Genomic DNA, 13429 nt, shown 5'->3' with positions numbered 1-13429 from the left:
TATTCATTTACTTTTTATTCAACCATAAACCGTAGTGTTCAGTTCTTAGTTGGTTCGTTTGATATAGGTAGATGTAAAGGACATAGCTGCTTCAGAACATATAGCGAGTACTCAGTCACCATGTATTCACTAAGGCACACTCTGTTGGCACACTTCATCATCATGTCAGCCTGCAATGAAACTACAGATATTAACAATAGTACAATAAAAAGCAATCTCTATATATTTCAATGAGCATGTGACAATGATTTACTTTATTTTGATCTGTAGACATAATACTTTAATGATTTTTTTTATATGTTGCAGTTTTTGTACAAAGACTGTAGATTGCTTGATTATATTAATGTAAAAACATTTGTAAGTTTTATGGAATGATGATTTTTATGATGGACATATAGATTCTCCTTCAGTAATGAGTGATTTAAATTATTTTGTCCACTCCGGAAGGAAAAATCTAATTTAAATCAAGAATCGGCCAACGGAGAATCGGTTTCTCCCATGCAATCGGTAGAAATCTAGCTTGGAATATGTTTAAAGGCGGAAAAGAATTTAATGACCACCTGGAGGTCATAAAGTCGCGTCCAATTTTATCACCTGCTTAGAATGGGAGAAAAACATATATGAGGTAAAGATAGGTTGGTTATTGTACAGATACTTTTAAACTTTTTTGACAAGAAAATATGCAAAACCAACAAAACAAAATATAAAGTTGTGAGAATTTTACTTTTGGTCAAAGACTCTTTAAATTCAATGCACTGCTTTTATTTGCCAAGAATATTTCATATTTGATTATCAATAAATGATCAAACTTTCTGCAATATATTCTAAGTACTTGAAAATATCATGTACTAGTAACATATACAGAAATATTCGTTTCTCCTATGTTTGTTTGTCATAACCAAAGATAAATAGATGAACGAAATATTCATCCTTTTGTCTATCTGCTCACTTTTGTACAAATTAATATCAAAATGACACATTGTTTTCCAAGTTGATTACCTTCAGATTTGTTACATTCGAATTGACAAATCCCATATCGATGAATCCATAGATTTCCGGTCACTACCGGAAGCCTTGCCTATCACAATGACAGGATCTTTGATTAAAATAAGACCCAATCAAGCTTGTCACGTAAGAAGAGAAAACAAGAAGCGACAATAAGTGAGAATGTCATATAGTTAAACACGTCAATAATTGAAGAATATTACAAAAACTACAATGATACCAATCACTGCCTTTTGTTAATTGAACTCACGTCGGATTTTGCCACAGTTAACCACTTTTTATTGTCAGGAAGAAGTATTATTGATAATTCATAGTCACGAATCAAACTGCATGTATAAATCATTGGGCGACCAAAACAATGTTTCCTAATTCATTTATGTCTTCAATTTGTTATTGCTATACTGACCATATCAAATATTAATCATTACATTCAATCAGTCACGTAAACTGAAATAAGTCACTTTGACAAAGTGATGTTGGTGTATTTGTTTAAAGACCTGGTGTCAATTTCACAAATAGTCGTAAGTGTAAAGTTGATCGTAAGTAATGACGTCATAAACTAAAATAGCATTGTGAAGTCATTATTTATTTTGTTTGTTTGTTTGTTGGGGTTTAACGTCCGAGCAGCAATATTTCAGCTTTATTCAGACGATGAACATGAAATGGATGATAAAATGAACATGAAATGGAAAAAAAAGGATGGGTCACAAGGATATTAGAGTCGACAAATTTTGATTGCCACTGGAAAAAAGGGGGAATGGGTAAGGTCGGGCAATTTAGCCTCCTGTGGCGGAGCGCAAAGGTTCCTACTCCTATCGAATACCACAGCAGGGTTCTTTAACGTGCGAGGAACGTGGCATCTTTCCCAACACGGTGCACCACTATGGTTTGCGGTCAGGTTTTCCGTATTATAGCCTGACAACCCAAGCATGTAACACGCCAGGGGTACCCCATTCCACCTCCTGGGGCACACATCCCAGTTGCTCTGTGGGCAGAGCGCCTAGCCCCCGGCTAGGTTTCTGAGCACTATTTAGTAGCCTTATACGACAAGCTTAGCGCTGCTGCAGGCCTATTCTTTTATCACCCGGACCTGCACGGGGCGACGTCATGGTTTACGTTCAATTTCACATTTACGAAAAATGTAGTTCAATATTCTCCTTAACATTTTTAAATATCATGTTCGCCAAAGTACTTGAATACTTAATTTTGACATGATCTGAAAATTGCCAAATCTAAAATGATTATATTTCCTGTTTCTTTGCATAATTTTAATTAAAAAGGATCCCTAGTTTTATACATTTTTACTTACAAATGTGTACTTTTATACAATAAAATCTTCATCAGTTGAGCACTGAATGCAACAGGATCCTTTCTTAACCATGCACTTTCGTATGTCACGTTATTGTCAATGTCAATTCATTTCGAACATTTTTGCATATCAAAATTATTACCATTTACACAAAATATGGGACATCGTGCCATTTCATTTCATGAAACATTTTTTTCGGAGCAACAATAGGCAGTTCAACTCAAATAACTCATTTATACAATTTGTTTTCAAATAACCATGAACATGCTGTATTGTTCATTTTTAATACTATGTATGTACTTCCAGGTTACAACATATAAAGTTGAGTGTTGAAATTTGATATTTCCATTTTCTGAAAAAATGGCTTCTCAAAATCAATAACGCTTCATTTCATATTATTTGATATTTGACTTTGGTCATAGTTGTAGCTTCATACGAGATATAAAATGTACCTCTTAAATATCTTGCATGTTTATTTATGTGTGTTCTTGTTTGTATGATAAGGGAAAGTTTGCGTGAAATGACCGATTAGCATTGCCCAATTTCCGATTCAGGCACAGGGGCTCGTTACAAGACTATATTGGTCACATAAATTAGCACGACCCCAATATTGATATATAGTCATTGCCAGTTGTTTAACCTGGTTCAGGGTATTTGAAAACATTTAGATCTTCACGTTTACGAAAGATTACACAGTCATATCGAGGGAACCAAGATTTTAGCGGAAGTCACCCGATTGTACATCATATCGCATTTGTGCCATTTCTAATGTTGAAAGTATGCAAAGTCAATGACAGAAAATATTTGACAATTAGCAAATTTGAAGCCTTCATCTTCCATTTTCCTTGTTTTTTTTACCTGTACTTACATAATCATTGTAGCATATGTTACAGAGGAATAAGCAGGCATCAACAGGGTCAATCTCATCTAAGGCTCGGCCTGGAAGAACTGGGGATGTTGATACCATGGCAACACTATATAATACAGCCAATACTAAAACTTTCATCATGTTTATACCTAAAACAAAATCATACAACGTGGTTGAAATTCCGATTGAGCTCAGAGCTGTAGAGAAAAACGAATACACTTAAAGTAAACTGACTGAAACTAATCTAATGGAAACAGCCTTTGTTTGTGGAGGGGGTAATCAATTTCTCTCTTGTAAATGTTTCTTTTTTTAAACTAAATTAGATTCATTTGATTCAAATGAAAAGCATTTTTTTAATAAATATTCTAAATTAAATTTGGGTTCAAACCAAATAATATTAAAGAAGCATTTACTCACGAGGTTGGTCTCTATTAAGAGTTATTCAATTCGATAAACATATAAAATAGCGTACATTAATAGATTTAGAATATAGATTTATGAAAAACATCTAAACAATACACCAATTTGTTCGTGTCTGGCATGATCTGCCATCGTTTCATTTTTTTTTTTTGTTTTTTTACATAAACGAAAGCCTTCTTAAATTATTATTTAAACTAGTTAACAAACCTAAAGCAGAACATATAAGTTAAGGTTCGGTGGATTATAAAATGTTAATGAAAAATGTGTTGTGTATTTGAAAAATAAAGTCGTGAATCCATATAATTCAAATTTAAAACATCAAGTCGTGTTGATAGGATAATACTAATAAGGAATGGAATGTCTGACCAAAGAATCTACATAGGCTATGAACATAACAGTGTCTTGTAAAAGCTTAATGGAAACTGTTTCAAGTATCCCTTAATATTATTATTGTAACATACATGTATATATAATTAAAAGCAAGCGTTTACTATAAAACACGCAAGTACAAAGAGTAATCAAGGGAACCAAGGTTATAGCAATCAAAAAAATGCAATCCAGGGACAAACATCAAACATGGAAAACTGACACCCACAACAAAGAACATAAAGTAACTAAAATCATACATACAAAGTAACAAAAGTAAATGACCCACTCGGACTCCACTAAAAACTGGGAGCATGGACCAGGTGCACCGGTAGGGTAAGCGTCCTCTTCTTTTCTAGAAACACCTGCCGAGTTGCTCAAAAAAAGTCAAGTTCGGGGAAGACAAACGAGGAAAGGCAAACTATGACCCGTTGAATAAATCAGTTTTCATGGTGCTGATGGATACATCATAACGATCCACGAGTTCATGATGACGACCATAAAACTTCTGTAGTGATGACTTCAATCTTGTAGCAACATAACCCTGTTCCAGAAGCCTATTTGTTAAAGTTCTAGCGCGATACAAAAAGTCTGCGTAGTTCCGGCAAGCTCTGGCATAACGTATGAGTTGTGATATGAACACTCCATACGCAGGAGCCGAAGGGATGTTGCCACAGATGAAAGGAAAGTTGACAATTCTGAATGAAAATTCGTCACGTTTGTCGTAAAATTTGGCCAATAGTTTTCCTTTACCATCGATTTCTAAGTGTAGGTCAAGATATGAGGCTGAGTTTACAGTGTCTGTAGTATCCTTTATCTCAAGTTCTTTTGGGTAGACGCGATGTATCAAATCCCGGAAATTAGGATTGTTTAAAGATAATACGTCATCTATATAGCGGAAATTGAGATTGAAGGATCTAGCCAAACGATATTCTTTCTTTCTGATCAGATCAGCTATAAAATCAGCCTCATAAGAGTGAAGAAATAGGTCAGCAAGTAAAGGAGCACAATTTGTTCCCATTGGAATGCCGACCGTTTGTTGACAAACACGTCCACCACACTGGACAAAGATGTTGTCGATTAAAAATTCCAGCATTTTGTAAACGTCTTCCTCTGTATATTTGGAAGATGATTTGGAATTATTTCTTACAAAGTATGAGGAATTTCTACCAAGAACTATATATTTGTATCTAGGTGTACCATCTTTTTTGGAAAAACAACGATGTAACATGTTTTTAAGTCGGGATTTTAACTGAGTATGGGGAATAGAAGTATACAATGTTGAAAAATTATAGGTTTTAATGCTATTATATTCAGATAATAGTCTTGAACTGATTGTCTCCAAAAGATCTTTTGAATTTTTCAGGATCCACATTGAATTAATACCACTACGGGAGTAACAAGTGTTGTGGTAGGAATGCAGACCCTCTTTGACAGTTGTGAGTATAGAAGTTAAAAGTTTTGAAAGAGGTTTGGGGGTACATTTTGCAGATCCAGCTATGAAACGTTGTTTGTATGGATTCTTGTGAAGTTTAGGAATCCAGTACATAGACGGTAAACCACAATCATTGTCCTTGGTAGAGAGACCAAAAGAGGATAGTACAGATTTATGGTTTTCCACAATCTCTTCTTTGGAAAGAGTGGTAGCAGTATAGGTCTTATCACTGCTATTATTTCCTACGTCTGCCTCTGATAATAAACATTGGATATAAAACGTTTTGCAGACAAAAACAATGTTGTTTTGGGCTTTGTCTGCTGGTACGACAACATATTTGTCATGTATAGTAGACAATGTTTTTGCTACATCGGGGTCTTCGAAAACTGATGTAGCCTTGGCACTCATTGACCTACTTAAAACTTTCATTCGTTTCAAAATTAAAGACCTCACGGTCTTTAACCACTCTGACAGAGAATCAATGTCTTCTTGTTCTCGTTTTATCCATTGTCTTGCATAGTCCTCGACGGCATCCATAAGAACTGTAAAGTTATAATTCCAATTTATGGAGCGTGGTTCACGGTACTTGGGACCATTAGAAAGGATTTTAAGTAGAGATTCGTTTTCGATAATGGTTAAATCTCCCGTAACGACGTGACCGGAAGGACCATATTTGAATGGAGAGGTTTTGCAAGAACAGTCAGGTGGTTTAGCCTTGAAGTCCTCAATCTCGAGGTTCTGCAATAGCCTTTTATAATTGAAAATTTTGGATGCAATGGGTGAAGTATAGGAATATATGAAATAATTGGTATGGATTTTTCTTTGCAATATGGGGGAAGTTTGTTGTTAGAGTAGATTTATCACAGAAACCGCGAAAGTCAGTATATGAAGCCAAAGGACTGATAAGAAGGCGAACCCATTTCCAAAGTGTCACATATGAATGATAAGCACTTATCATTAGATTGTATCATTATAATATGAACTTCATAGGAGTGTTATTATATGGACAAGATAGTGTAATGAAATGTTCTCAAGTCATTTAATACTAATATATCATTTTAAAGAGTAATCAAGGGAACCAAGGTTATAGCGGTGATCAAACGAATGTAATCCAGGGACAAAGACCAAACATTGAAAACAGACATACACAGCAAAGAAAATACAGTAACTAAAACCATACATACAAAAAGTAACAAAAGCAAACGAGCAACTCGGACTCCACTGAAAACTGTGGGCATGGACCAAGTGCACCTGTAGGTTAAGAGTCCTCTGCTTTTCTAGAAACACCCGCCGAGTTGCTCATAAAAAGTCAATTCCTGGGTAGAATTGAAATACATTTGCTCTTGTCCTACAGTATTTTCTATATTGAAAGTAATATAACTGATGCAAACGGAGATCTCGCGACAGAAATAAAAAAAAAACAACATAATTTTAAGGAAGAACTATTGAAAAATAATTCTGCTTACAAAAGAAAACAACATACTTCCACGTGTAATTTGTAATAACATACGGAAAATTATTGCAGAGAAGTTAATCTGTCCCTAATGAATACAGTATGTAAATGAGCTGAACAAATCACATTGGTTGCCTTACTGCAACTAAATAGAAACTTATTAACGACGCATTACAATTATGCTGTTGGTGATTCTAACCAGCAGGGATATGGAATACTTTCTTCCGAGAAGGCTTACCAATATGAGACAGATGTAACCTGTAAAAAGAAGAAGTTGAATATATAGATATTTTTTTTAAATCTTCTTCTCGTTTTATTATCCCCCTCTTGTCGCTTTTTCTAGACATTTTGAAGGTTTTGTTTCCTGCTTCGGACTTTCTGACTAAAGCTAGAAAGCCAAGCCTACTCTAATGGCATGTCGAAAACGTTACAAAGTATCTGGATCTAAATAATTATTGGAGACCATGTGATAAACGCTTTGTAGTGAAAAAGATACGAAAATACCGAACTTTGTATGGGAAGCTCCAAAAGACGTGACTCTCTTCAGACTAAAATCAGACTTTCAGTGCTTCCAAGTTATAACATGATTTCGCATTAAAACCGTTTGAGGAGTTTGTCCCCTATTAGTATAATTAAGATTGCATTTTTTTTTTTATTAAAAGTGTGAGATGATCAATGACTGTTTTGTTCTCAAATAATACAAATGATTTGAAATTTACGCTCTGCGTCATTATTAAATGCTCAAACAAACACTTCTAAATAACGAAATTACGAGAGAACGATGAAAACCTTTATTGTTTAAGACCTTAGACATACAGTTGACGTCGATGACACTCCGTCCATTTTGTTTTCTGTATTTTTTTAAAATATTTCTTACATAATCAATTTTATTGGATTTTAGGAGTAGAAGGCACAGCACTCCCTCGGAATTCATTTATTCAAATATTCGTTAAAGCCAATAGATAAACTTCTTATCGTTTTACACCTTAAAACTTATAATCTTCTCAATATATATGAAATATGAGTAATATACTCCCTTTGGAAATTAAAAGGAAAATCAGCCAACCATAATTTATATTTTTGAGCTTTTCATATTTCTATCAAAAAGCGAAGAACGCTATCAATAAACTAGCTATATATGTGGATTGTAGGCGATATGTTTATCACTAACAGAAAATTTGTGTCGCTACATGTCTTAAGTGTTAAATGTGTTGCTAAAAATATGCCATCTTCAACCGAATGCTCATTTAAATCAAGAAAAGGCTGATGGAAAATTGTATCAATAGAAAATTTAGAAGATGGAATATTGCAGGAAATCGCTTGCCGCAGAAATATAATCAGCACACGGTGGTCAAAAGGTAACGAACATTTTTAATCACTGGCTTCGAATGGGAGAAATAATTTTTCTATTAAAAGTCAACAAAACAAGTCTCAATTAAAATTTATGGACTCGATTATACATATATTCGAGGATAAGTATGTTATCGTGATAATGTTTAATGATCTCTTTTATGAAATTGGTTTATTGTACTATTTTAATGCAGAAAAGGAAGTAACAGTTCATGAATATATTATTGGTCATGAGTCATTAACAACTCCCAAAGCCACATAGCGCAATTTAATCTTGGTAGGTTAGTAATAACAATCGCATATCTGAGATAAATTAATGACACTTAGGTAAAACACCCTAATTGTAGCCCGAGCTAATCTGAGGTGAAACGTGAAATCGAGGAACAGTTTTGTTACCATTATATAATACAGTGAAACCTCGAGTTTCGAGGAACATTGTTGGAACCATTGTATAATACAGTGAAACCTCGAGGTTCGAGGAATATGGTTGGAACCATTGTATAATACAGTGAAACCTCGAGGTTCGCGGAACATTGTTGGAACCATTGTATAATACAGTGTAACCTCGAGGTTCGAGGAATATGGTTGGTGTGATTGTATAATACAGCGAAACCTATCTTTACCGAACACTGAATTAAGAAATATTATGGAGTTTCCGTGATTCATCTAGATTCAAATAGGACTAGTTTCATTACATTTTTGAATTGATGCAGCTTATCCGTCACAAAGAATGTCGGTCATATTTTTATCACGTTTTACCATGGCTGTGTTCTAAAGAGCTTCCTAGCACGTCATATTAGAATCATAGAAAAACCTTCCTAAACCACTTAAAGAAACTGCTTGAATGCTTAAATTCATGAGGAGTCTTTTCCATGGACAGTGTACACCTTATTGAGAATTTAGTGCACCAGTCTGGGATGATTTTTGATGCATAAACAGTTCAAGTTGTGGTTCATGTTTTGATAAATTTGGATCACACACTTTTTTTTTTTAAATGTTTCTAAAATTCATTACATTTGATAACATATATTTTTATTTGAAATAAAGTTTGAAATAACAACAGCTATGAACGAATTCAATATTCAATTCGTTTTGACTTGAACATTATATGAACTTTTGGAAATATTGTTTTTGGTGTTTTGCTATGTGCACATATACTTCATGCAACTGAAAAAGGACAGATATGGTATAATGCAACAAATGTAAACCACCATTACAACCAGTGGTAAATTTAATACCTTCAGCGGTCACAACAAGACTTTCATCATGAGGTACCAGTATCGTATTGCATATCCCTGAGCGGGTGTACGTCAAAACATGGATGCCATAAAAATATAGTGCATTTTCTTTTTGCCTCTCTACAAACTAATGTTTTGTCAAAAGACATGAACAATGACTTAAAAAATAGAGCAAACATCACACTGTAAGATGAAGAACTTTTTTAAAAGAAAATCTAACATAATATCATAAAAATGTTCCACTGAAAAGGTTGGTTTGGTGAGTGCAAAACGAAAGTGAAAGTAGGGAAAATGGCTATTTATAGTTCAAGACTACTTTTCTGTCCAATCTTCGTGGACTCACCCTATTTTCTTTGCGGGAAATTATTTTTTCACATGTCCTTAGAAATGCTACATAAGTGAAAGTTTTATTGAATCAATTTACATATTTTTAAAAAAATCCTAAATATATGCACTTCACTATAGAAGTCTATGGGAAAATTAATACGATACTGAGACCATGAGGATAACTTCATCTAGTATTGAGCTCTGAAAGGCCCCAAGTAAAAATTTAAGCATTGTAGATAAATAATGACCGGTCCCTTATTTATCAATTGTTTCAATCCCGGTAGGGAATTAAACTGGTCACCCACTCACTGTGCGATTTTCAAGATTAATACATAAAAGAAAATAAGGTTTTCCTAAAATTAACGATTTAATTAATACACACTGTATTCCCCGATGTGTCATCTAGACGACCTAAACTGTCATTTATTATGGAACACATCAATCATAGCAACGTAGCAACAAAGTCTTTCAAATTAACACTTTCAAAAAGTGTTAAAACTAAAAGCAGTATTCTCTATAGACGTCATAATAAAACGACGATCTTTTAATTTTCACCTACCGTCTATACTGTGACAACTTAATATAAGCAATATGTGCAATATGTGTAAATTAAGCATTGAAATAGTTTCGTTTTTTGCCCCCCCCCCCCCCAAACAAAAAAAAAGTACCATTTTTCTTGATAAAAAAGACAGGGAGCATCAAATTTAACACTCGAAGACAAATGAAAATGTGCTAAGCAATTGTGCAAAACCTATACCGTTAAATACCAGTATTAACTACAGAGATATCACAATTTTCTAGAATTATGAAATAAAATATAGTTAAAAAAGGCCAGTCATTAAAGTTTAAAGTCTCAATTTTAATCTTTATCTCTACTGTGTACAAGTTTTACGTATTACATAAAAAAGCATAACCTTTTCACTTAAGATCATGAGTATGAAATTAGGTTACGACATCATAATTTATCACAGTATTGTGACTTCCTAACTTATGATTAATTTCTCACATACGATTTTGTGTGTAATCGACCACATATTTACAAATGGCCTTATTTTTTAATTTGTTTAATATATAATTTATATATCTTTATAGTACTATGACTCTTAACAAACTTAAAGTAAAATGTAGAATATAATTTATGTAATCTCTCATTAACGTATACAATAAGCTATAATAATGAATGTTGTATTGGTATTATACAATTATAAAGATAAATAAAATTTAAGATGTTTCTTTAGAATACAAAATAATTTTAAAATATTATAGTTCTACCTTTACATTTCGCTGAAAACAAAATTTAATAACAAAAAACAAACCTTTAAAAGTGATAACATATTTAACTTACCCGTGTATTGTAAGTGTAAAAGTTAAGTGACGAAATGTTGTCAGAGCGGAGAATAAATATCAGAAATCAGTCCACTCCTTCATTGATTTATATCCCTTATATAATCCAAGCAATCAAATTGTGAATCGTAATATTAGTATGAATTAATCGATATTTCTGTCCTATTATTTTAACATATTATTATTTTTGCAAATTATAAGCAGACGCAATGTAAAGAAGCAATATCCGTTATGTTTTCAAATTAGGTTTCTATTTAAAACGGATTTAAATACATGATTTCAAATTTGGCTGTTTCCTATCAAAAAAGTTTTATTCCATTTTTAGATATTTTGTGTACAACGTTTGGTTTTATATGTAAAATATAGTTTGTCATAGCGTGTGGCATGCAATGGCTAATTAGTTGCTACTATTTATAAGGAGACAAGTTACGTCGATTCAAACAGTAGCACAAGCATTTAAAAATAACAAGATTATTAATGACTGGTGCGATCTCATTTAAAACAACGTTTCAATTTAAATTAGATATAACAGTGAGGTACATACAATATTGATCGTTCCAATGATAATTTTTTTTTGATCTGCAAAAAGTGTCAGATACTATTAATTTCATCAATTCATTCACTTAAGAAAATATAGAAACATACAATTTTTCTATAAAAAATCAGAAGACTCAACGTTAAAAAGAGAAAAGCTGTGAATAAAACAATTTGATGATATTTGACATACATCTGTACAACTAAAGATAACTGGAATATAAGTGCAGAAAACAAACATCTCGAACCCCACAGAAATCAAGATGTGACCGGATGTACCCAGAAGGGTTATCAGTTTCATCCTTTTACAAGGCACTCGCTACACTGTTGTCAAATAAAAGCGAAAAAGTCAATTAAGGACTGTATATGATTTTAAGAGGTTGTCTATGTAAAAATCAGATCCTATGATAAGGCTGACACAGGGTACATGTTATCCCAGTGGATTCTTTAATTCAGTGTAATGTTTATATCATATGTATGTCAAGTAGTAAAATGTTTTAAAGCGACAATTAATTGCTCTGAAAACGATTTCAAAGTTCCCTACCAAAGCAACCAAATTTTGCACAAAAATGTATAGTTACCTCCCATTTTCTGTGCATTTTAATGCTTTCTGTGTAATTGTTTTCTCTTTAACCGTTGCAGTTAATCAAAAAACAATTTTCAAAAAGTATGCATTTGTGATATGAAATTGATGAACATTTTTTGAAAACAAAATTTATCATGTGTAACACACTGCCTGGTTTTTGCATAGACACCCTCTTAAATGTAACCGGTAAAATTGAGGATCAATGTAGGTTAGTGAAATTTCTGAGTTTGTTTACAATTTTGTTGCAAATCTTTTTATAAAAAAAAGACATAATATTGTTCATGCTGTTAATTCTGCTCTGATACTTTTACTATCAGTTGGACTTTTGTGGAATTACCTACTGTCTATACAAAAATTGACTTGACATTCATTTGAAAATCATGTATGTGAATGTTGGATTTTGCTACACCTTAATTCTTCGATGACATTTTTGTATAAATGTTTAATATAAAAATTGTATTTTGTCTGAAGTTAATCTTTTCATCGAGTGTAATCGATGTTTCTACTATATTTATGATTCACTGCATCTCTTAAAATAAATTGACTTTTCTTGTATGGCGTTTGTATACAGCAGTATATATTTTTTTATGTTTAATGCTATTGCATAATTATTCGTAGGACATCAGTTCCCTTTTCCATATTACTCTTGTTACAAAATCGCATATAGCAGGATTGGTTTGGTCAAAATCGTAAAAGTTAAAATGATATTTATTTACAATGTTCATTGATATCATATATTTAGATTAATATACCTTTTCTGTATTTGCACTACATGTGTATGTTTAAACCCTACATCTTTTAACCTGCATATCCAATATCACACTTTTATACCAATATCTATCGCATAGCCTATAAAGCACCCCAATACCTATTTCGCGTACCCTATATTACACCTCTTCAAGGAACAAACTTGAAGTATAGTTAAAATATATGACATGAACATGACTCGGGTTGATACGGCATGTGATACAGATTTTAATATGTGATATTCATTATCTATAAATAGTTTGATCAGATCAGTCTAGACAAGCGTTCGGTTTTAAGTTTAAAATACCTTTAAGTAGACGGAAATGGAGTTTAAAAAATCAACGTTTAGACACATGCTTCACTGTAACAGGATTGTTTGGACGAAAATGAAAAATAATTATGTTATATTTATTTATTTGCGTCTTGAATACAATATTAATATCCATA

At 32.8% G+C, this 13429-nt stretch overlaps 1 long non-coding RNA gene across 4 annotated transcripts; it reads right to left on the bottom strand.

Annotated features, from left to right (window-relative positions):
* Positions 1-11305, bottom strand: LOC148625975 (uncharacterized). Of its 4 annotated transcripts, none has more exons than XR_015920196.1 (4): positions 11117-11305; positions 7032-7114; positions 3183-3331; positions 1-170 (listed from the first exon to the last, which is right to left on the bottom strand). It is a non-coding gene; the product is annotated as an uncharacterized LOC148625975 (long non-coding RNA). The 4 variants fall into 4 exon arrangements; XR_015920195.1 differs by having other exon boundaries at positions 7056-7114; positions 11117-11303; XR_015920194.1 differs by having other exon boundaries at positions 7095-7114; positions 11117-11289.
* Between the last annotated feature and the right edge of the window lie 2124 nt (positions 11306-13429).

The sequence above is a fragment of the Perna viridis genome, chromosome 2 (genome assembly GCF_037379345.1).
Source record: "Perna viridis isolate PV_CMFRI_1.1 ecotype Kerala chromosome 2, ASM3737934v1, whole genome shotgun sequence".
In the NCBI taxonomy this organism is placed as follows: domain Eukaryota; kingdom Metazoa; phylum Mollusca; class Bivalvia; order Mytilida; family Mytilidae; genus Perna; species Perna viridis.
This window is presented reverse-complemented; position numbering and strand designations above follow the sequence as displayed.